At 33.5% G+C, this 22,203-nt stretch overlaps 1 protein-coding gene across 6 annotated transcripts in view; it reads right to left on the bottom strand.

Moving 5' to 3' along the window:
- The window catches only part of GRM7 (glutamate metabotropic receptor 7), a 1,037,525-nt gene that overhangs the window by 835,190 nt on the left and 180,132 nt on the right, over nucleotides 1–22,203 (bottom strand). The gene's annotated exons all lie outside the window — the stretch shown is intronic.

Raw genomic sequence — 22,203 nt, 5'->3', positions numbered from 1 at the left:
TTGGGAGTCTACCAGCTAAGACAAACTCAGACTATATGAATATAATTATGAAACCCTTTTTTATGTGAATAAAGACAGATAAAAATTGGAGAGAGTAATTTCTTATGGGTAGAGTGAATCATTATTATAAAAATCCTAATTTTATCCAAGTTAATTTATGTATTCAGTGCTGTACCAATGAAACTAACAAAGATTTATTTTATAGAGCCAGAAGAAAACAGTAAGAAAATTCATCTATAAGGACAAAAAGTTAAGAATATCAAGGGAATTAATGGGGGAAAAAAAAGATATGAAGGAAAATGGACCACCAATATCTGGTAAATTAATAAAATAGGTTCAATACCTAATATGCACTAATAGATGACTATACTAATCTAGTGTTTAAAAATCTCAACAAGATGAGTTTTTGTATTAGAACTCATCATTTGACAAACATTTCTGAGAAAAATGGAAAACCATTGAAACTAGATGCATATCAACATTTCACATGCACCAAACAAAAAATAGAATTATGAAAAGTAAAATAAATAATTTTCATTATATAAAATTAAAAAGCTTTTACAAAAACAAAACTAATGCAATCAAAACTAGAAGGTAAAATGGGGGGGCAGAGCAAGGAATGTAGCAAATTTCTCTGAAAGGGTCTCATTTTTCAAATACATAGGGAACTGAGTAAGATTTCTAAAATAAATCAATTAATAATGAAAGCCACAAATATTCAAAGGATATGAATAGGAGGTTTTTTGAAGAAACCAAACTTATCAATAGTCACAAGAACTCTAACCCACATTGATTAAGAAACGCAAATTAAAACAGCTGAGATATCATCCAATACCAATCACATTGTTAACATGAAAGAAAAGAAAAAAAAAATGCTGTAGAACATGTGGAAAAATTAAGACATTAAGGCAAGCATGCACACATAGACACACACATATAAAATTAAGTAGTACTAAAGGGCAACAGCATAGTGGATAAAGAGCAATAAAATAGATGGTTCTGTTAAAAAGTAGGATTTAGAATACCACTTCTGTCACTCTGGCATCTCTTAATTCCTATAAGTCTCAGATTACTCTCAAAAACAGTTGTTATTTGTGTTCATGGAAGTCTTCTTTGTCATGTAGAATTGTGACAATGAATGTTTAAGTGGATAACAGTCTGGGAGAGTCAAAATTTGTGCATGAACAGTTTTTGTTTTTCAATATTTTTTTTTTCAGGAAGGAGTAAGTTCAAAGTCTGGTGTGTTTTGAGATTAGTTGGGACATGTTATAGGCCAGTTAGGTTGATTTGGGGAATATCATTATACCTCTATTACATGTGATGAGATCCAGACAGCAGTGGTCAGTACTTACCTATTAAGCCTAACACCTCTGCTCTTTATGGGATCATAGGTTTAGTCCTCTTTCCACTCCATTTGGAATGGGGAAGGTCTTTGTTTCAACAGACAAGCACAGAACACTATTAAAGAAGAATGATACATGTATATGTATATATTGATAAATATATATATATGTGCATATGACAGTTTGAAATCACAATAAATAGCATTTATATAAAATAACATTTATAAATGTTCTTTTCTTGAAATAATCTAATAGACAAAAATTCACAGTATACTAAGCAAAATTCATGCTTGCTTGCCCCAAGACACATTTTGATAAATATTACTCCAACCCAATAAGGGTAAACTGGTTGTGATACAGTAATATGTGAATAGAAAGTTTTACCAAAAACTAAATGGAAATTCAATGAGACATATCTAGATTTTGGAGGTTCTATCTTCTAACTGTATTTGCTTAGCCTCAGCTGTAGAAACTGTACAATATGAGGAAAAAAAAAAAAAAACTAGATTTGGTTTCAGAGGGCATGACTGATCCAAGCTGAACAAGTGACCTTGGACAAAATCATTTGACCCCTTTAAATTTCAGTTTCTTCTCTGAAATGAAAATTAAGGGTGGAAAAATGATATCTGAGATTCTTTTCAGCTTCTAGTTGGGATAGAATTTATCAGATTCAATAAAATGAAAAAATAAAGCTACTTTCAGAGATGTGCTAAAGTCAGCTTGTACTAGATATTGAAAATTAATTATTAAATATTCAAATGAACATTTACCATTTTAGAAATTGTCAAAAGTTACAAATTAGGGTTTGATTTGTGGTTTTGGTGATTGTTAGACTTAAATATTGCTGGGCAAAATGTTTACCTTCAGAGTTTCATGCATATATATTCTTCCAGAAAGTCGGTTGTTAAATATTTTTTATCAGTCCTCTCATTTTTCTAGTGTTTTAAGGTTTACAACACCTTTCTTAAAACAGCCTAATCAGAAAGGAATTACAGGAGCTTATCATCCACATTTTCCAAAGGATCATATTGAGATCTAGAGAATTAAGTTTACCTGGACTAGATCATTTAAATAGTAAATCCTCTTACTCTCCTGCCCCAGAATTCTAAAGTAAGACCTATTCGGGCAGTTAAGTGGCAAAGTTCTTTGCTGTGTAATACATGGGAGCTGTTGGAATACATGGGAGCCACCTGACAATGGCTGCAGGAGATCCAGACCTGCAGAATGGATCTCCTCTTGTGAGAGAATGATACAAGGAGACTGAGAGGCAGTTGCTGTTCTCTAACTTCTCTGACTGGAAGGGTGTTATGCTTTGTCTGACCTCTCTCCTTCTCCCTCTGCCTTCCATTTATCTCATTTCCAGTCTGCAACACCTGTGTCAGCAAAGGCTGCCTTGCAACTCCTTTAGATGTTATGATTCACAGCTGTGGAGATGTAGGAGAATTGACCTGTCCCTTAACACTTTGCCATTAGGGTTTCTTCATTTTATCTTCATCCACCATTAGTCTGCTAATGAAAGCTCTGAATGCTCGCTTTCATTCTCTCTTTCAATACCCAGTTCCTAAGCTCTTATTCTTTATTATAGCCTCAAGCAATTTCCAGATATCAAAGGATATTTTCCCTAGGATGTATAAAAAGAGTTGGAAGGATTGACATCTACAGAATCCAATGAACCTTTAAACACTGCTACTTTAAACACCCCAGCAATGGGGTGGCTCCTCTCTCATTGTTAATGGTCATTTATTCTGGTGCTTTTACCTTATTATAACATTGAGATAATATCTATTTTATTTTTTAAATAAATGTTTATTCATCTTTTTTTGTTGTTTTTATATCACTTATATTTGCCAATGTATTTCTCCCATCTTGTTTCCAGAGAACAACTTTTTAACAAAACAAAAGAGAGGATCAACTCACCAAAAACAATTATAACATAAAAATCTACATAGTATGAATCTTTTCCCTAATTCCCCACCTTGGTAAAGGAAAGAGTGAAGGAGGAGAGGTTACATTCTCCTATCTCTTCTTTGAAGACAAACTTTATTGTTATAATTTTGAGTTCTTCAGTTTTGATATTTTTGCTGTTGAGTTTTTTCCATATGAATTGCATCTATAGACTGCTAAGTGATATGTGGGAGGAAGAATTGAAATTGGAGTTAAGAACTATTCAGTTCAAATCCAGCTTCAAATGCTTAATGATTATGTGACTTTGAAAAAGTTACCCTTTTTCTACCATAGTTTTCTCATCTCTAAAATGGAAATGATACTAGAACCTACATGCCAAGGTTGTGGTGAGGATGAAATATGATAATATTTATGAAGCATTTTGAAAATCTCAAAACACTATGCAAATTGAAGATGTTCATTATTTTTGTTCTTGTTGCAATCATTATATTTATTACTGTCTGAGTCTGTTTAGTTCACTTTATATCAGTTCTCATGTCTTCCATGTGCCTTTGTGCAAAACGTATTTTAAACATGATTTAAAATCCTTTGCAAAGGATTTTACATTATTTTAACTTTTGTTGATTGCTTGACTTAGATAATGATGGACAAAAATGTAATAATATGCATTTAACTTAAAAGTGTGGTATATGGATATATTCTTCCAGAAAGTCAGTTGTTAAATATTTATTATGTCTTCTCATTTTTCTAGTATTTTAAGGTTTGTGATACTTTTCTTAAAACAATTCAGTCAGATAGGAATTGCCCTTTGTCAATAGTCTTGTGTGTTGATGTCTTGGTGAAGTAAGAATAATTCATTAATCAGTGATCAGTCTTCTATTAATAAAGTTTTCAACTTTTAAGGATGAAAATAAGTGAGTTTCACTGTAGGTTTGAATATTCTTCAACACAATACTCCAGAGAATTATATGAGAAAAGTGCAATAAAGAGTGGTATCAGAGAACTGTATAATTGGAACAAAGCTAGTTTAGTCATAATGTAAGAATAATGGATAATGGACTCACAATACATACATTCCTTAAGACAACATGAAGAGAACTAAAAGAACTGCCTCAGATACCCCCTCATAGGTGGATGGACTCATTATGGAGAATATGGACAAGCGTATAAAAAGATAGCCATGTAAAGTCATGCAAAATGACAAAATGACATATGTCAAAGTATCATAAGGTAACTTTAATAAGAATATTTACTTTTAAAAAAAGATAACCTTAATTAGGAGCTGAAGAGAGAAAACTGGTAAATTAAATTACTTTTGTAACATGGGGTATATTTTGTGAATGCATCCATCTGAGAAAGCATTAAAACTGTCACCAAAGTTTGCTAGTCTCCATGCTGAGACTGTTTTTCATTTTACAGTTCATTTTGACATGTCGTCTCCATTCCCTGGGGAAGTTTAAATCTATTTCATTGCTATTTGCCCTTTCTAATATAAAAGCCAATAAGCTATTGAAGCAAAGCATCCCAAACAGTTTAGAAGAAAGCATAAAGGAAGTAGGTCAAGGATGGCAGAGAAAATCATTGGCCAGAGGAATCCTGCCTTAAAGAGAACCTGAGCCCCACTCTCTCAAGAGCTAGCATTGGCTCTTGATTGAAAGAACCTGAAAGTTTCATTATTTCCATTTAATCCTGGATGAAACTAGATAATGCTGGATCCTTTCCAAATTGAATCTTTGGTTAAAAAAGAGGGGGGTCCCGATTCAACTCTCACTTCAAGACAGAGAGATGGAAAAATGCTGGCTATTTCTGTATACCATGATGAGCCATACTTTTATCCTTAGCACAGCATCTGTCAAAAACACTTTCCAAAATGGAAAAAAATACATTTTTAAAGTTGAAAGAACTTCAGAAACTGGGTACACCTGCTATCTGTGGGTTGGCTTGGCCAGGAAGCCCACTGGAAATTAATTGAACAGAAGTGAGCTAATGCCTCCTGCTAAGCTTAGTTGAAGAGAGCTCAGCTGAATGAGATTCTATTCTCTGTCATGTGAAGCTGTAGTTGGGCAATGAACAGAACAGGACTGCTTCCTCTGGAGGGGCAGGAAGAAGCAGGTTCATTAAATTGTTCAAAATTGAAAACCCAGTGCACTGGGGAAGGAAAAAAAAAAGCTACATCCAAATGTTTCAAAAAGCAAAATAAGCTTAGGGAGAAAGCTGCCTTTGACAAAACCTAACTGACTGGTCTGTCCATTTACTTGACAGCTGTTTCTTTAGTACAAGCTTACAAATTGCTTTAAAAAAAAAAAAAACTTTTCACTAGGCCTTAAGAATTTCATTTAATTTGCAAAATGACATTTGCCTCAACTGTATTTGTTAATAATGGCTGCCTCTCCAAGTCAATTGGGTTTCTTCTACTACTCTCCTTATCAGAGGATCAAACAGTTTATCACTATGAATATATATGTTAGGGACCAAAGAGGACATTTAGTCCAATCCCTTTATTTTATAGCAAAGATTAAGGCAAATATCATACTTGAAATTTGATCCAAGTACCTCTGATTCCAAAGCCAGTGTTCATTCCACCTTTCATACCTATCATTCTCAGAATTGTTGTTATTATTATGGATAAAGTTCTCCCTTTGTTTAAAAATATGTATAGCCATAAAAAAATCAAATCAGAAACATATATATATATATATATATATATATATATATATATACACACAGGAAAATGACTGAGGCAGTAAGGCATAGTGGATTGAGGACCAGTCTTGGAGTTAAAAATACATGGGATTATTTCCTTATTTTATACTATCTGGATAATGACTGAACAACTTTATTATCACTCATCTGGACTGATGCAATAGTTTCCTAATAGGACTTTCTTACTCAATTCACTTGCACTCTCCAAGCTGTTTTTTGCAGTGCTATAGAATTATTCTATAGCATAATACATATACACACACACACACATATATATGTATATACATATAGAGAGAGCTACAAATAATAACAAATTATCATGTCAATATATACAAATAATTTGTTGCATATCATGTGTATTTTATGTATTGTATTATAAATGTGTGTATATATATTATATATACATGTATATTTTTAGGGGGAGTCATATCACTTCTTTAGTTAAAAATTTTCAGTAACTCTCCACTAGTTTCTGATTAATATGAAATATTTTTGCTTGGCATTCATGTTCTTGAGCTTAAGAACATGTAATGGAGTAGTCAAAGATCTGCCTGGTTTTCAGGCCCTTTACATACTGACAGCAGCACCCGGGGCAAATCCCTGAACTTATAACTGATTTCAGGCAACTTTGAAAGTTAAAGTATCAGGTAAGTTGCTGATTGGAAGTCTCACATGGATAAAAAACATAGATATGGTTTAAAAGTAAGAGGAGAGAAAGTGAGAGAGAGAGAGGAGAAAGAGAGAAAATAAAGGAAGAAACACAAGTAGTGAAAGAAAAATAGAGAAAGACAAAGACAAAGAGAAAAAGGCAAAGAAGCAGAGTTTCAGACACAAAGAGATAGAATTACAGACAGACAGCGAGACAGAGAAATAAAGTGATAATAAATATTATAAAAGATAACATAATTGTAATAATATAATATTGATGACAACTATGTAAATGACCAATAGTAACACAACCTCTCGAAAAAATATTCAGAATAAACTGTTGGGAAAAAGTGATGAAAACAAATGATATTTTTATCATTAGCTTGTTAGTTAATATGTTTGTTTCTTTAAAAAGTGCTGCAAATAACAGTTTATAGTTTCAAATGTGATTATGGGGGTATCTGCCTAGTATTTTGAAAGTTTTTAATGATTATATTTACATTTTTATGGTTAATTATTATTATTATTATTATTTGCTTAGAATTCCCTAGGAACCAGATTCAAAGCAAAACAAAGAACAGGGAAAAAGGAAACAGCTTAGTAGCTATTGGATGCATCTATGGTTTGCTACTCTTTCAAATTTCTACATCTAGTCATGTAGACTAATGGTGATTTACAAGACTAAAAAACCAGTCTCTCAGAAAATAAAGGGGTTTTAAAAAATATGAATGAAAGGTGAATATAGGTATAAGTATGTTTCTTTGCTGCCCAGCATGCACAGGAGCTAGCATTTGTTAAATGGTGTTCTAGTAACCTGAATTAGTGAATGTGCTATGAAAATTTGTTCCTGGGTATATAATATGTGCCCTGGTAAATCTGGCTGAAAGTTTAAAATTATGTTTGGCCTAATGACAGGATTGAAATTATATGATTGGTCAAATATTTTCTGAGCTCAATAGTGCTCATAAAATAAATTCATTCTATTGTTGTACATGAAACGATTTAGAACAGATTTGCAATTATATCAGAACTATAATGCAAAATCAGAATTAAACTGAGCATTTTGCTCATGAATTCTGACATGAACAAAATAGGTAGATCTTATGTTCCTTTAATCATTTGAGCAATTCAAACCAAAGCAAAATTCAAGAACTACTTTAGCCTAATATCAAATAACAGAGTGCCAATGAGGAATTCTGGCAAAGAGAAAGAAGTAGACAATTATTCCTAAGACATGGGCAATACTTTCAGGAGTACAGCTAGTACAAGTATGAGACCATGATATATGGCATAGCAAGCCAGAAGATGGCAAGATGTAATAGCAATTTGGAAAACCTTCCCACCTGGCAGTTTGTGTGTGTGTGGGCACGCTTGAGTGTATGACGTCTGCTATACAGGACATGATCAATAACAGTGTTTCATTGGATTAAAGTCCTAGTTGTCTCACCATAGTTTTTGGTGATTGGACATTGATGTTTGGACATCAATTATATCCCAAATGAAGTCTGCCTATGGGAAAAGACAAAAAGTCAGAGCATTTTCAGGAAGCAATCAAATTGATTTTCTGTGCCATAGAAATCAAGATAGTTATAGGCATATATATGTGTGTGATGTGTGTGTGTGTGTGTGTGTGTGTAGTATTTGTTTGGCTCTCCATTTCTTTTTGTTTCTGTAGACTAAATTTCATTTTTGTCATGCATTCCTTTGGCAGTCCATTTAAGCCCATGGGTACAATATTCTCCAATGCACAAAATTAAAGACATAGGATTACAAAAAAAATCAATGATATAGAAATGGAATTATTTATACAGCCATACATATATACATAGATATATTTATGCATATACATATTTATGTATAAATATGTATGGACACACACACTGTTCAAGATTTCCAAGTACAGAATCACTAGTATTGAAAAAACATCAATTTAAAATTAAGAATATAAAATCTTTATGTATGTTAAAGAGCTATAAGACATAGTGGCTCTCAGAAACCTGATCATGGAGTCAGGAATACCCCCATTCAAATTCTTCTATGATACATTTCTGATTCTGTGGCCCTAAATGAGTTACAATATATCAGTGCCCCAGAACCTTCTCCAAAATTATAAAATTCTGACCTACAATCACTGAAGGAGTTTTTCTCTAATAGTTACTTGTAATAATAAACTTAAAAGTTGTCAGATCAAAACCTATAAATAAACATGCCTGTGTAGCTCAATATTTTCAATATAACTTATTTAGCCGATCCACATCTTTTACTAAAATCATCTTTTTAGGTGAACACCTGGCTAAAAGGCATAGCCCCTCATTGATCTATTAACTTTGCAAATAGTACCTTGAGATATTTACCACCTTGCCTGCTTCTCTATGGTGAAACTTCTGCTATTCCCATCCCATCAAAACAGTGGCTTCCGAGATACCTTCTATCCAGATATAAAGGCCTATGATTAGTTCCAGTTTTTTTTTTTTTTAATTTATTTATTTTAATATGCATTGTTTTAGGAATCATGTTGGGAGAGAAAAATCAGAGCAAAAGGGAAAAACCATGGGAGAGGAAAAAAAAAACAGAAAAAAGTAAATATAGGATGTGTTGATTTACATTCACTCTCCATAGTTCTTTTTCTGGTTGCAGGTGGAATTTTCAGTCCAAAGCTTATTGGAATTGCTTTGGATCATTGCTCCACTGAGAAGAAGCAAGTTTGTCATAGCTGATCATCACACAATCTTGCTGTTTTTGTGTAAAACATATGCCTGGTTCTGCTTGTTTCACTCTGCATCAGTTCATTTAAATCTTACCAGTCCTTTCTTATGTCAGCTTGTTCATCATTTTTTTGTAGAACAATAATATTCCATTATCTTCATATACCACAACTTATTCAGTTGTTCCCAATTGATGGTAAAAAGAGCTACTACAAACATTTTTGCACAGGTGGGTCCTTTTCCCTCCTTTATGATTTCCTTAGGATATAGACTCATTAGTGGCACTGCTGGGTCAAAGGGTATGCAGAGTTTTACAATCCTTTGGTTATGGTTCCATATTGGTCTCCATTATGGTTGTCATTCCACAACTCTACCAACAATGCATTAATGTCACAATTTTCCTACATCCCCTCTAACACTTATCATTATCTTCTTCTGTCATCTTAGCCAATCTGAGAGGTTTGAGAAGGTTCCCCAGAGTTGTTTTAATTTGCATTTCTCTAATCAATAATGATTTAGAGCATGTTTTAGTATTTCTATAGATGGCTTTAAGTTCAAATCTGAAAACTGTCTATTCATATCCTTTGATCATTTATCATTTGGGGAATGACTTTCATCTTATACATTTGAAAAAGTATTTTTTTATATATTTTAGAAATGAGACTTTCATCAAAAACACTAGTTGTAAAGTTTTTTTTTTTTTTTTTACCAGATTTGTACTTCCCTTTTAATCTTATTTCTGTTGGTTTTGTTTGTGCAAAAAGTTTTTAATTTAATGTAGTCAAAGTTGTTTATTTTGTCTTTCATACTGTTCTTTAGCTCTTCTTTGATTATTAATTCCTTCCTTCTCTAAATATCTCATAGGTAAATTATTCTTTACTCTTTTAACTTATTTATGGTATTGTCTTTTATGCCTAAATCATGTATCCATTTTGACCTTATTTTGGTATTGGATGTGAGATGTAGATCTATGGTTTTGATGACTATTGCCTTATATATAGTTTTAGGTTTCATACTGCTAAGTCACCCATGTTTGTATTTTTTTTTTCATTAATTCCCTTGATATTCTTGACTTTTTATTCCTCCAGATTAATTTTGTTATTATTTTTTCTAGTTCTATAAAATAATTTTTGGCAGATTGATTGTATGGCACTGAACAAGTAGTTCAATTTAGGCAGAATTGTCATTTTTTGTTATATTAGCTTAGTCTATCTATTAGCAATTGATATTTTTTCAATTGTTTAGATCTGACTCTTTCTGTGAGAAATGTTTTGTAATTGCGTTCATGTAGTTCTTGGGTTTCTCTTGGCAGGTAGATTCCCAACTATTTTATTTTGTCGATTTTTTTTGCAAAGAGTGATAATTTTATTTCCCTATTGCATATTCTGATTCTTTTCATTTCTTTTTCTTTTTTTATTGATAAATCCAACATATCTAGTACAATGTTGAACAATAGTAGTGATAATGGACATTCTTGTTTCACTTCTGATCTTATTGGGAATGCATCCCAGCTTTTTTCCATTACAAATAATGCTTGCTGTTGGTTTTAGATACTACTTATTATTTTAAGGAAGTTCCCTCTTTATCCCTATGCTCTCTAATGTTTTTAACAGGAATGAGGTTTGTATTTTGTCAAAAAACTTTTTTTTGCATCTACTGAGATTATCATATGGTTTCTGTTGCTATTGTTTTTAATAAGATGGATTATGGTAATAGTTTTCCTGTTATTGAACATAACATCTCTGCATTCCTGGTACAAATCTGACTTGGAGATAATGTATTATTCTGATGATAAATTGGTACAATCTCTTTGCTTATATGTTATTTAAAATTCATTAGGGATTGATATTCATTAGGGAGATTGATCTGTAATCTTCTGTTTTAACTCTTCCTGGTTTAGGTATCAGTACTATATTTGTGTCATAAAAGAAATTTGGCAGGCCTCCTTCTTTACCTAATTTTCTAATTAGTTCACATAGTATTGGGATTAATTATTCTTTATCTAGCAGTTTGCATTTTTTTTTCCCTTGGGATTGTATTTTTTCAAATTTTGGTATAATGTTCCTTGGGATTTTTCTTGTGAGATCTCTTTCCCAAAGTGATCAATGGATTCTTTTAATGAGTACTTCCTCTTTGTTTCTAGAATATTAGGGAAGTTTTTCTTGGTAATTTCTTGAAGAATGCTATTCAGGCTCTTTATTTTTTGGTCATGGCTTTCAGGTAGGCCAAGAATTTTTAAATTGTCTCTTCTGGATCAATTTTTCAGGTCAGCTGTTTTTCCAATGAGGCATTTAACATTTTCTTCCATTTTTTCATTCTCTTTAGTTTGTTTGACCAATTCTTGCTTTCTTATAGAGTCATTAGTTTCTATTTGCCCCATTCTAGTTTTTAATGTGTGATTTTCTTCAACTAGTTTTTTTTTTTAATCTCTTTTTCCATTTGATTAATTCTACTGTTGAAGGTGTTGTTTTCTTCAGTGGATTTTTTTTTTTTTGTACTTAGACAATTATATTTTTTAAGGAGTTTTTTTTTTTTTCAAACAATTTCCCCTTCCTTTTCCAAGCTATTGACTCTCTCTTGCAGACCACGTATTTCTTTTTTCATTTTTCTTTTACCTCTCTTACTTGACTTTTAGAGCTCTTTTATTCTTTTATGAGCACTTCCAGGAAGCCTCTTAGGGCTTGATACCAATTCATATAACTCTTTGATGTTTCCTCTATGAACATTTTGTCCTCACCTGAGTTTGTATTTTGGGTTTCCCTGTCACCATAGGAGCTTTCTATAGTCTGGGTTCTTTTCTGTTTCTTGATCATTTTCTTTCCTTTTCTTTTGGTATTTCCCTCTTTTAGTTTTTTACTTTTGTTTATAAGCTCTGTTTCTGGGCTAAAAAGGGCACTGTCCTAAGCTTGCTGTGCAGCTCTGAGCCTTGGCTTTGAGCACAGGGTCCTCTTGTGTTTTCAGGGGGTAGCTTTGCATGCTCTTTTTAAACAGCCTGGTTTCCCAGAGTTTTGCCTTCGGAGTAGGGATTATAAACTGCTCTACTCCTCTATTGAGCCAGGATTCAGGGTTGCGACTGCTGATTTGCTGTGATTAAGTTCATCCCACTGGATTTTCCAAAGTCTGTATGAGCTGGGCTGAACACCCTTTTCACCCCAGTGAGGCTGACCTTTCTTGAATTTTTTCCAATCTATCTTGAACTGATTGGTTTCATTCCACCATACTCTGTTTGGATCCACTGTAAATTTTATTAGTTCCATTTTTTACCTTTCTTTTATATCTAACTCTACTGACCCCTTCCTTGAGACACTGCTTTTCAGTCACACAATCACTTTCTGCCAAAAGACCAAATAGAAAACCTGGAAATTATTTTTGATGTAAACTCTTCTTCTTGTTTTCCATAGGCAGTGAATTTCTATGTGTGATTAGTTCTTATTTATCCATATCCACTGTTCCATGATTCAGAATTGGAAGAAATCTTGAAGTTCATCTAGTACACCCCCTCATTGTTAAAAACACAGAAACTCAAGCCCAAGAAAGAAGTAGCATGTCCATGCTAAGTGCTAAATAAACAGCCAGATTTTCAACACAGGTCATTGCACTCTGGTAACAGGAGCCTTTCTGCTATACCATTTAGACATTTTAAAATCATAGAATGAATTATGGCATTAATTCTCCATGACATGTCAATTTGTATCTTGACAGGAAACCAACATATGTGTTTCTTTACCTGTACCACAGAATCATAGCACAATTCATTGCACTGACAAGGCACCCTACTGATTTTCTCTCTCTATCCCTTTGGTGGCAGTGGATAGAGTACCAGACCTTGAAGCAGGATGATTCATCTTTCTGAGTTCAAATTTGGCATCAGAAACTTACAAGCTATGTGACCCTTGACAAGTCACTTAACCCTGTTTTCTTTAGGTTCCTCATCTGTAAAATGAACTGGGGAAGGAAATAGCAAACCACTCCAATATCTCCGCCAAAAAAAATCACAAATGGAGTCATGAAGAGTCAGGACTGAAAACAACTGAAATCCATACTTTTGGCCACCCAGTTTTGTTGGCTTATCATGTTAAATTTCCCATAGTTCCTCCCAGGTGTCAATGTTCTTTCTTGAAATCATTTATATTTTTAAATATATTTTTCTATTTATTTATCATGATATATTTCCTCCTCTGGAATAAATTAAACTTGTTGAGAACAATGGCCATTTCATTCTTAAAACTGTATGACCCGTATCCAGTACCATGCTCCCTATGAAAAGTGACTATTTCATTCACTGAATTGTGTGTTCACAGTGCTTCTCTTAGCACAATTCTTGGCTCATAATAGACATTTAATAAAATTTGTTGGTTGGTAAGCTGATTGTTTAGAAGGTTTTACAAATATTCCCTGAATTAAATGGTTCAGAAAAACTAAATATCTAGTTAACCAGGAGTGTCCCCAAGATTTATCCCTTACTATTTTATTCAATAACAATGGTTTTGATATTTTGAAGGGTCTGTGATTGTTCCTCTGTAGATAGAGATCATAAATCTTCTTGCCTCATCTTGCATGAGTTTTTCCCATATTTTTCTATAAATCCTTTATGGTATATACATTGAAAACACTGGTTCCTATTCTTTAATCCTATTATTTAGATATTGGGAATATCAATAGAGTATCCCTAGTATACATCTGTCATCATTGTTCCCAATAAATGATCAACCAACTTCTCTTTATAATCATATATTATTATGATGTTTTATTTTATACCACACAATCAGGACTGTGGGAACTGAATATGAATCACAACATAGTATTTTCACCCTTTTTTATTAGTTTGCTTGCTATTTTTCTTTCTTTTTTTTCCTTTTGGATCTGATTTTTCTTTTGCAGCATGTTAAATGTGGAAATATATTTAGAAGAATTGCATATGTTTAACATATATTGGGAATATTTGCTGTCTAGATAAAGGAGTTGGGGGAAGGAGGGAATATGGAACATAAGGTTTTGCAAGGATGAATGGTGAAAACTACTTTTGCATGTATTTTGAAAATAAAAAGCTATTATTAAAAAATAAGATAGTGCCCAGGGAAGCCTCTATTCATTTTCCACACAGCTACAATCCTTTGAACTTTTCCAGACTCACTCAGCTAATAAATCTAGTCTGAGACCAGGTTTGCATTCACAAAGATGAATTTTCCTTATTTCAGGCCAGGTGCTCATCCATTATACCACCTAGCTGTCCTCCTGAACATTGCTAATAGAATTTTTTCCTTTAGAAACAGATTGGACCAGGGCAGAGGCTCTGTTGTTCCCCTATTGCAGCTTTCTATCCCTCAATTGGTATCTTTCCTCCTATGCATCCCAACACTACCACCCTTCTTTTAAGCATTCTTTTCTATATTGTTTTCCCTCTTAGATTATAAGCCTATTGAGGGCAGGGACTGTCTTTGTTTGCCTTTGTATTTCCAGTACTTGGCAAAGTACCTAGTATACAGTAGAAGCTTAAAATATGTTTAATAATTGACTGATATGATATCACATTTTGGATATATTTTTTTCATCTCCATTGTTTTTCCTGTCTGTTGGAATCCTTACTAACTGCTAAGTAATTAGAGTTGATCTAATCTTACAAGAAGTTGTTTTGGCCAGAACCTGAAACAAGGTACTAAGTAGAACTAATCAAGACAAGGCTTGTGTTCCCACCTTTACTCAAAGTCCACACCTTAAAGCTCTTTGGGCCAGAGAGCACTATGGGAGAAAACCCATAATCCCATTCTCTCAGAAGGTTCACATATAAGGCGAGACAGCCATTCCAGAATACATTTTTTTCCTCTTGGCTGGCTGATCGTGCTAGACTCGAGAGAAACGACTCTGCTGCAGAGAACACTTTTGACGGATTTCAGTGGAGCTACGCCAGAAGCCCTTTCTCCGCGGCAAGTTGGTGGCTGGGCTCCCCAGAAGGAGATAAGAGAGACCTTCCATCTCTGTCTTGGTTGGAGGCAGAAGAAAGCAGAGGCAGAGGCTGAAGGACAGAACCTTTGGATTTGGAGACATCCGAAGGGCTCCAAGCCTCTAAACTGGCTGTGCCCTGAGAAGAACAAACTCCAACATTTGAACTCTAACACCTGTCACTGGGACCAGTTTCTTTTCTATTATTCTGGATTTTATTGAGGAAGTTTTGCAACTAGGGTTAAAGGGAATCAGATGATTGTCAACTCCAAAACAAACAAGCAAACAAAACAAAACAAAAAACAAAACAAAACAAAACAAACAAACAAAAAAAAAACAACTTGGAGAACCTTCCATGGGTAGATAGTTCTTTCTATACTAGAACTTTGCTATGTGGAGAGGGCAGCTTCCATGATGAGGATGAACATCTGGCTTTATATTTTCTTGCTTTATAATCAACTATATGCTATTTTCAACAGATTTTGTAGCAGTGTATTTGTTATAGTCTCAAAGAATTTCAACGCACACACACACACACACACACACATACACACACACACACACACATATATGTGACAAATAATTTCCAAAAATTGAGGGGAATGAATCTCATAGTCTCTTTTCTAGTCCATCCCGTACTAGAAAAAACAATTCATTGACAATAGTAAGAGTGGCATCTAAGTGATGCATTGGATGACTTATCAGGTCTTGAGTTAGAAAAACTCATTTTTGTGATTTCAAATCTGGTCTTACTAGTTTTATGACCCTAAGCAATTTACTTCATCCTATTTGCCTCAGTTTACTCATCTGTAAAATGAGCTGGAGAAGCAAATGGCAAGCCACTATAATATATTTGCTAAGAAAACCTCAAATAAGATCATAACTGAATGGACTCAACATCAATGTTAAGAAACTCCAGTGGAAGTGGAGGAAACAAAAACAAAAACTCACTCCCTACTAGTGCAATAGGGAAGTGCTAGCTGCTAGAAAGCTTTCCCCTAATATCAATCTTAAAAATTGGTTCTTTCCATTTGACTCTCTGCCTGCATTTTTAGCTTGGCCTCTGGGGTCAAGCAGAGCAAGCCCAATTCCTTTCATGTGACAGTTATTCAAAAAATTTAAAGACAGTTCTTTCTTCAATAAATGATGGGCCTAGATCTGTTATTCTCTTATTGCTGAACTAGTTGTTTTTCAATAATAATAGTAATTAACAAGAATTCATCGATAAAACAATTTACACTTTACAGTGTTTTTATAGCAGATGCATGTCTGGAGAGTTATTTATAACTACTTAACATGATTTTAAATATAACAAAATTGTGGCTCAGAGTGATTAAACGATCAGAGGTCTGAAGTATCAGAAACGGACTTTAAATCAACATATTCTTAGTCTCAATCAAATCCTCTTTCCACATAATAGCTTTGCATTTTCTATGATATCAATAAACATTCTTTATCTAATACATAAGATCCTCCACAAACTTCCCAATTGTTAGCACTTACCTTCAAATAAGTCTCTAATTTCATTTTTCACTACTTCCTGATACAAATAAGTCTTTAACCTTTTACCTTATCTCCCATTACTCCCCAATTCACTTTGACCAAATCAATCATGATGTTCTCCAAATCAGAATTTTATTTCCCCAGCCACACTCATTCCCCACTGGCACTTTTCATTCATTCATTCATTTCATTCATTGACTTTCTTGAAACTCCGTTCAGCCTTGAAACAGGTTCCATCTTACTCTGAACTTGAGTCTTTACAATTTGATGTGTATTATACTACATTTTATTGCTCTAAGTCTTCATCGATGCTTTTGTGATCAGTACATCAGTACTCTGTGATGAAATCATTATCATGATTTCTATTTTTCATAGGAGGAATGTGAAGCTAAAAATCATAAGTGACTTGCTTAGGTTATCACACAACTAGTAACTTTCTGTGGCAGGATTTGAACCCAGATTTCTGAATCAAGATCAGATACTCTATATTGTGCCACCCTGACTTCTCTATAAAAACAAAAATCGAAAATTAAAGTATTAATTATTATGTACAATTGAAATCTTCTGTTCTGAGGAAGAACAGAGAATGACAAAAAGAGAAAGTATTTCAGAATGAGTGAGTGCTGTCTACTAGGGTAACCTGGAATGGCCACATGTGAGGGTTTTCCTTTGAGTTGATATTTGAATGGAATTGGAGATTGAGGTGAAGGGGAAGCACATGAAGGACTGTCTAAAAGCAGAGAGACTAGAGATAGGGAAGGAACTAGAAGGAAATCAGTTTAATTAAAAAATAGGTGAAATAAGCGTGGATATAAGCTGGATATAAATCATGAAGGCTTTTCAGCACTCATACTTTCTCCAAGAAGCAGTAGCAAGCTGCTGAAATTTTGACTTCATGGATTATGATGGAAGGAGTTGTTCAATTCAATTTAACAAATAGTTCCTAGGAGCCTACTATGATTAGGACCCCGGGCTAGGATCTGCAGATTGTAAAACAAAAATGATGCAGAAGCTTATATTTTTATTGGGATTCATATCTTTCATTCTTTTAAAACCCCCATACAGTGTCCAGTTCAAGCAATCTGCTTGACAAAGGCTTAACCAGAAACTGAACACTATGGCCCATTTAAATTAGGAGTCCTCTATTCCACCTGAGTTTCCATCTACAACCTCTCTAGACTATAATGAGATTTATTCTGCAAGCCTAGCTTCTTCAAAAACATGCTGTTATCATCAGGACGATATTTGTGTATGTTACATTTTTTGCAAAAAACAACCATCACACAATCTTTATACTAGCACAGCCCTGAAGTCCAAACAAAGTTAAAGGGTATTATATTGGATTCACAGAAATAGTTGGCAAGCATATTGATCTGACGGCAAGCAATGTGTTCTATAGATTGGTCACCCAATATGACAATAGGAACTGCAATAAAGGATAATAAATCTTCTGTGAGAAGGGAAAATTACATAGGAGAGAAAAGCAGCGATTTGTCTTGTAAATATCAACAAATGCTTCTAAAAGACTTTCTATTTCTCTTAGAAACAAATGCTTTCTCTTTCTCATCCTCAACAACAAAGATAAGATGATTTCATACATTTGAGAATGATATGAACAAAGAATTAGAATTGGAAGGGAGGCTAACAATCATACAGCACAATTTCTTGGTTTTAAAGTCTTCAAGTATGATTTAAAAATGTGGAATCCATGTCCATAAATCCAATGCAACATACCCAAGATCATATCACTATTTACGGTCAGATCTAAGATGGCACAGGAAGTTCAGTGCCCTTCCTACTATAGATCAATACAGAGTGAGGGAGTGGCACATCAGTGTATAAAGTACCACACCTGAAGTCAGAAAGATTCATTTTCCTGAATTCAAATCTGGCTTGAGACACTAGCTATGTGACTCTTGGCAAGTCACTTCACTCTATTTGCTTCAGTTTCCTTATCTGTAAAATAAGTTGGAAAAAGAAATGGCAAACCACTTGAGTATCTCTGTCAGAAAACCCTAAATAGGGTTACAAAGAGTCAAACATAATTGAAATGATTCCATAACAATATGCTCTTCTCAGGCCATGACTATATGGCCATCCATAAAGCTACTTCTTTACATACAATGTATAGTTAATCTCTGTTCTGACTGAAAGTAATATTAGATTGTGGAATTCTGCAATAGAGGGATAGTAGGATAGTTGTGGAAGGTCTTGCCAAACTGGAAAGTCTTCAATTGATAATGAAAAAATAGAATTGAGAAAATAGTCAAGATATAGACCAGAAGTATGCTCATATTTATCAGTGATTTCTTGGTGAAACCTTAACCCCTTCTAGAAGCCTTTGGGTTTTGAATATTTCAAAAGTGCTTCTTAATTTCTCTGACTACTGGCAACTATGGTCACTTATCCCATTGAAATAAAAACCACTAGAGTACCCTATAAATAAAAATGAATTGTGAAAATACATTAAGTAGTAGAAAAAGTGTGGCATTTCAAGTCAGAATATCTGCTACTACACTATATGAGTGCAAATAACTTGGTCTGAATGTCACTTCCTTCTTTATCAAATGAGAGGATTGAATTGGATGATCCTTAAAGCCCCTTTTCGATATCCTGGGATTCTATGATGTAGAAGTTACAATTATGTTGCATGTGTCTTATATTTTTCATAATATGAGAGATCAAATAGTGATGGTCTATAGAGAACCTCTCAAGACTTCAAGCAATTAGGGTGGTAACCAGAACAAAATGATTATAGGAAAGAAGTAGTTGGGTTTTCAGAAGGGAGTAAGACAGTCCTGGAAGCTACTAACTGACTGCTGAGAATAAGCTATGGGAAAACACAAACACACACACATACAGAAAGAGAGAGAGAGAGAGAGAGAGAGAGAGAGAGAGAGAGAGAGAGAGAGAGAGAGAGAGAGAGAGAGAGAGAGAGAGAAGAGAGAGAGAGAGAGAGAGAGGAGAGGACCCTGCTGTGATGGGATGCCTTTGCTAGTGGTCCAGATGCGGACTCTGGATTGTCCTCCATTGTCTAGCCTTGAAAGATAATGTTTTTTTTTTCCCTTTGGGGGAATGAGTATTCTTAGAAGATTATTTTTAAGTGTTGAACACAGTTTGGAGTGTGTATCTTAAGAGTATTTATCCATTTCACTGACAATTATTTTAATCGCTATTAAATATCTTTGTCTGACAAGGCAATATAAGATGGAGAGTAAACCAGCTCTTAATGAGCTCACTCTTCTCTATTCCAGTTGCAGAAACTTATTAGCTGTGGAATTTTAGGTTAAGTTATCTTATCTCCATTTTCCTCAGTTTCCTGATCTGTAAAGAGAAAAATAATGGTAGTACAAACCTCCCAGTGATGTTGTGAAGATAAAAATGATATAATGATTATAGGTGTTTAACATAGTCATTGGCAAATACTAAACACTACATTATTATTATTTCTTTTATTGAATGTAATCACTCCATATCTGACCATTCTAAAATGGTTTTTAAATGTCAAAGGTAGTAAGGTCAATGATTTTTGTAAAGGGCTGAAAATCTTAAAAGATGTGCTTGAATCAGACAACTAAGCACTTAAGGTTAATTACCTATTGGACAATAACCATTAGCATATGTTTGGAAAAATGGCTCTTCTCACTAATCCGTGCTGGCCTGATCTTTTAGTGATACAGATAATCCTAGAAGGGATTAGAGGATGGAGTGAGACAAGACAGACTCACTTTTCCACAGGACAAGGAGAAGAAAGGTTGGTGGAGAGCTTGTGGCAGTTGTGTCCATCTCCTTCACTTCTCCTCCTAAAGACCAAGGACTTTTGCTTAGCCTGACTCTGGCTGATTCTGAGGTCTCCAGGGAGTTAGTCCAGATGTTACAGATTTTTATATGAAATAATTTGAAAATGTAATTGCTGATATATGACATAATTATAATTAAGTCCATCTTTTTCCTTTTATAGCAAATTTCTATAATCAAGAAGTGTTTTTTTAAGTACAATATTAAATCTATTAAGTAATTGATTGAGACTGGAACATCTTTGAGTTACTATAATAGGATGCAAGCATTGAACATTTTACATTTTTAACTTATATTTATGGTGAAATTATATAGAGGGATAATATCCTTCAATTTTATTTTAAAAGTTTTCTAATTAAATGGAATAGTAAATTTTGAGAAAAGCAACAAGATTAGACTGTTTTCTCTAAGAACTATATTGGGTATGTTTTAATAATAATATCTAAATAATATCTAAATAAAATTCTCAAAATTGGACTAAAATTTATTAATTAAAGATTAATTAAAATTTAAACATAAATGGTATTCATAATGGTACAGAAAGTAAAATTGACTTTCTCATTTTTAAAACTATCTATGTAATATTTTTAAAAGGCAGCCATAAATGACCTTCCTAAGAAAAAAGTACTAGGACCAGATGAATTTTCAAGCGAATTATTAAATGAGTTACTTAGAATAATAGGCAAAGAAGGGATCCTACCAAACTTCTTTCATGAAATAAATATGATGCCTAAAACCAGGAAAAGTAAAAACAGGGAAAAGAAAATTATAGAACAATTTCATTAATCAACATGCATGCAAAAATTCTAAATGAAATACCAGCTAAAAGATTACAACAAACACTACAAAGATTATACACTATGATTAAGTTCTATTTATAGCAGGAATGCAAGGATAGTTTAACATAAGGAAACTGTTCACATAATTATTTATTATAAGTGGGTTTTTCCTTAAATTGATAAAAAGCATGTTTATCCAAAACCCTCAGCAAACATTATTTGTAGTGGGGATCAGGTGTGAAACAAGAATGCCCACTGTCACAAGCATTCTTATATATAACAAACCCCTGAAAGAAGAGATAGTAAGAGATACCCAGTTAAAATAATTCTAGACAGTATGGAATACCTAGAAGTATATCTGCAAAACAAGCCCAGAACCATAGAAGATTTAAGTAATTGAAGAAATATAAATTATTCATGGGTAGGCAAGGTCAATATAATAAAAAATGAAGAATAAAAAACCAAGAGTATCAAAGGAGCTAATAAAAGAAAAATGTAAAGGAAAGAGGTTTGGCAATATCCGATTTTATACTATATTATAAAGTGGTAATTATCAAAACTACCTCATACTGGCTAAAAAATAGAAAGGTAGCTCATAAATTAAATATACACATATATCAGGTGCAGGATATAGATAAGAATAAAGATAGAAAATGGTATATGAACTTAAATTCTCTGAAATTTCAAAATTAGAGACCCAAATTTAAGTGACGTTATTCGATTTTAGTAAATCAGAATCTCTAGATTTGGAACCAGAAAAACAGAACCTCTTTGAGAGCTATACTGCTCGATTCTGTTCCACCATTCATAAGTGACAGGCTAATTGTGATCTGGTTGACAGAAGCAAAATGTTGTTATTTAGCTGTTTCATTCATTTCT

Source organism: Antechinus flavipes, chromosome 1 (assembly GCF_016432865.1).
Source record: "Antechinus flavipes isolate AdamAnt ecotype Samford, QLD, Australia chromosome 1, AdamAnt_v2, whole genome shotgun sequence".
Taxonomy (NCBI): Eukaryota; Metazoa; Chordata; class Mammalia; order Dasyuromorphia; family Dasyuridae; genus Antechinus; species Antechinus flavipes.
Note: the sequence above shows the minus strand (reverse complement) of the source record. Positions and strands in the feature narration are given on the sequence as shown.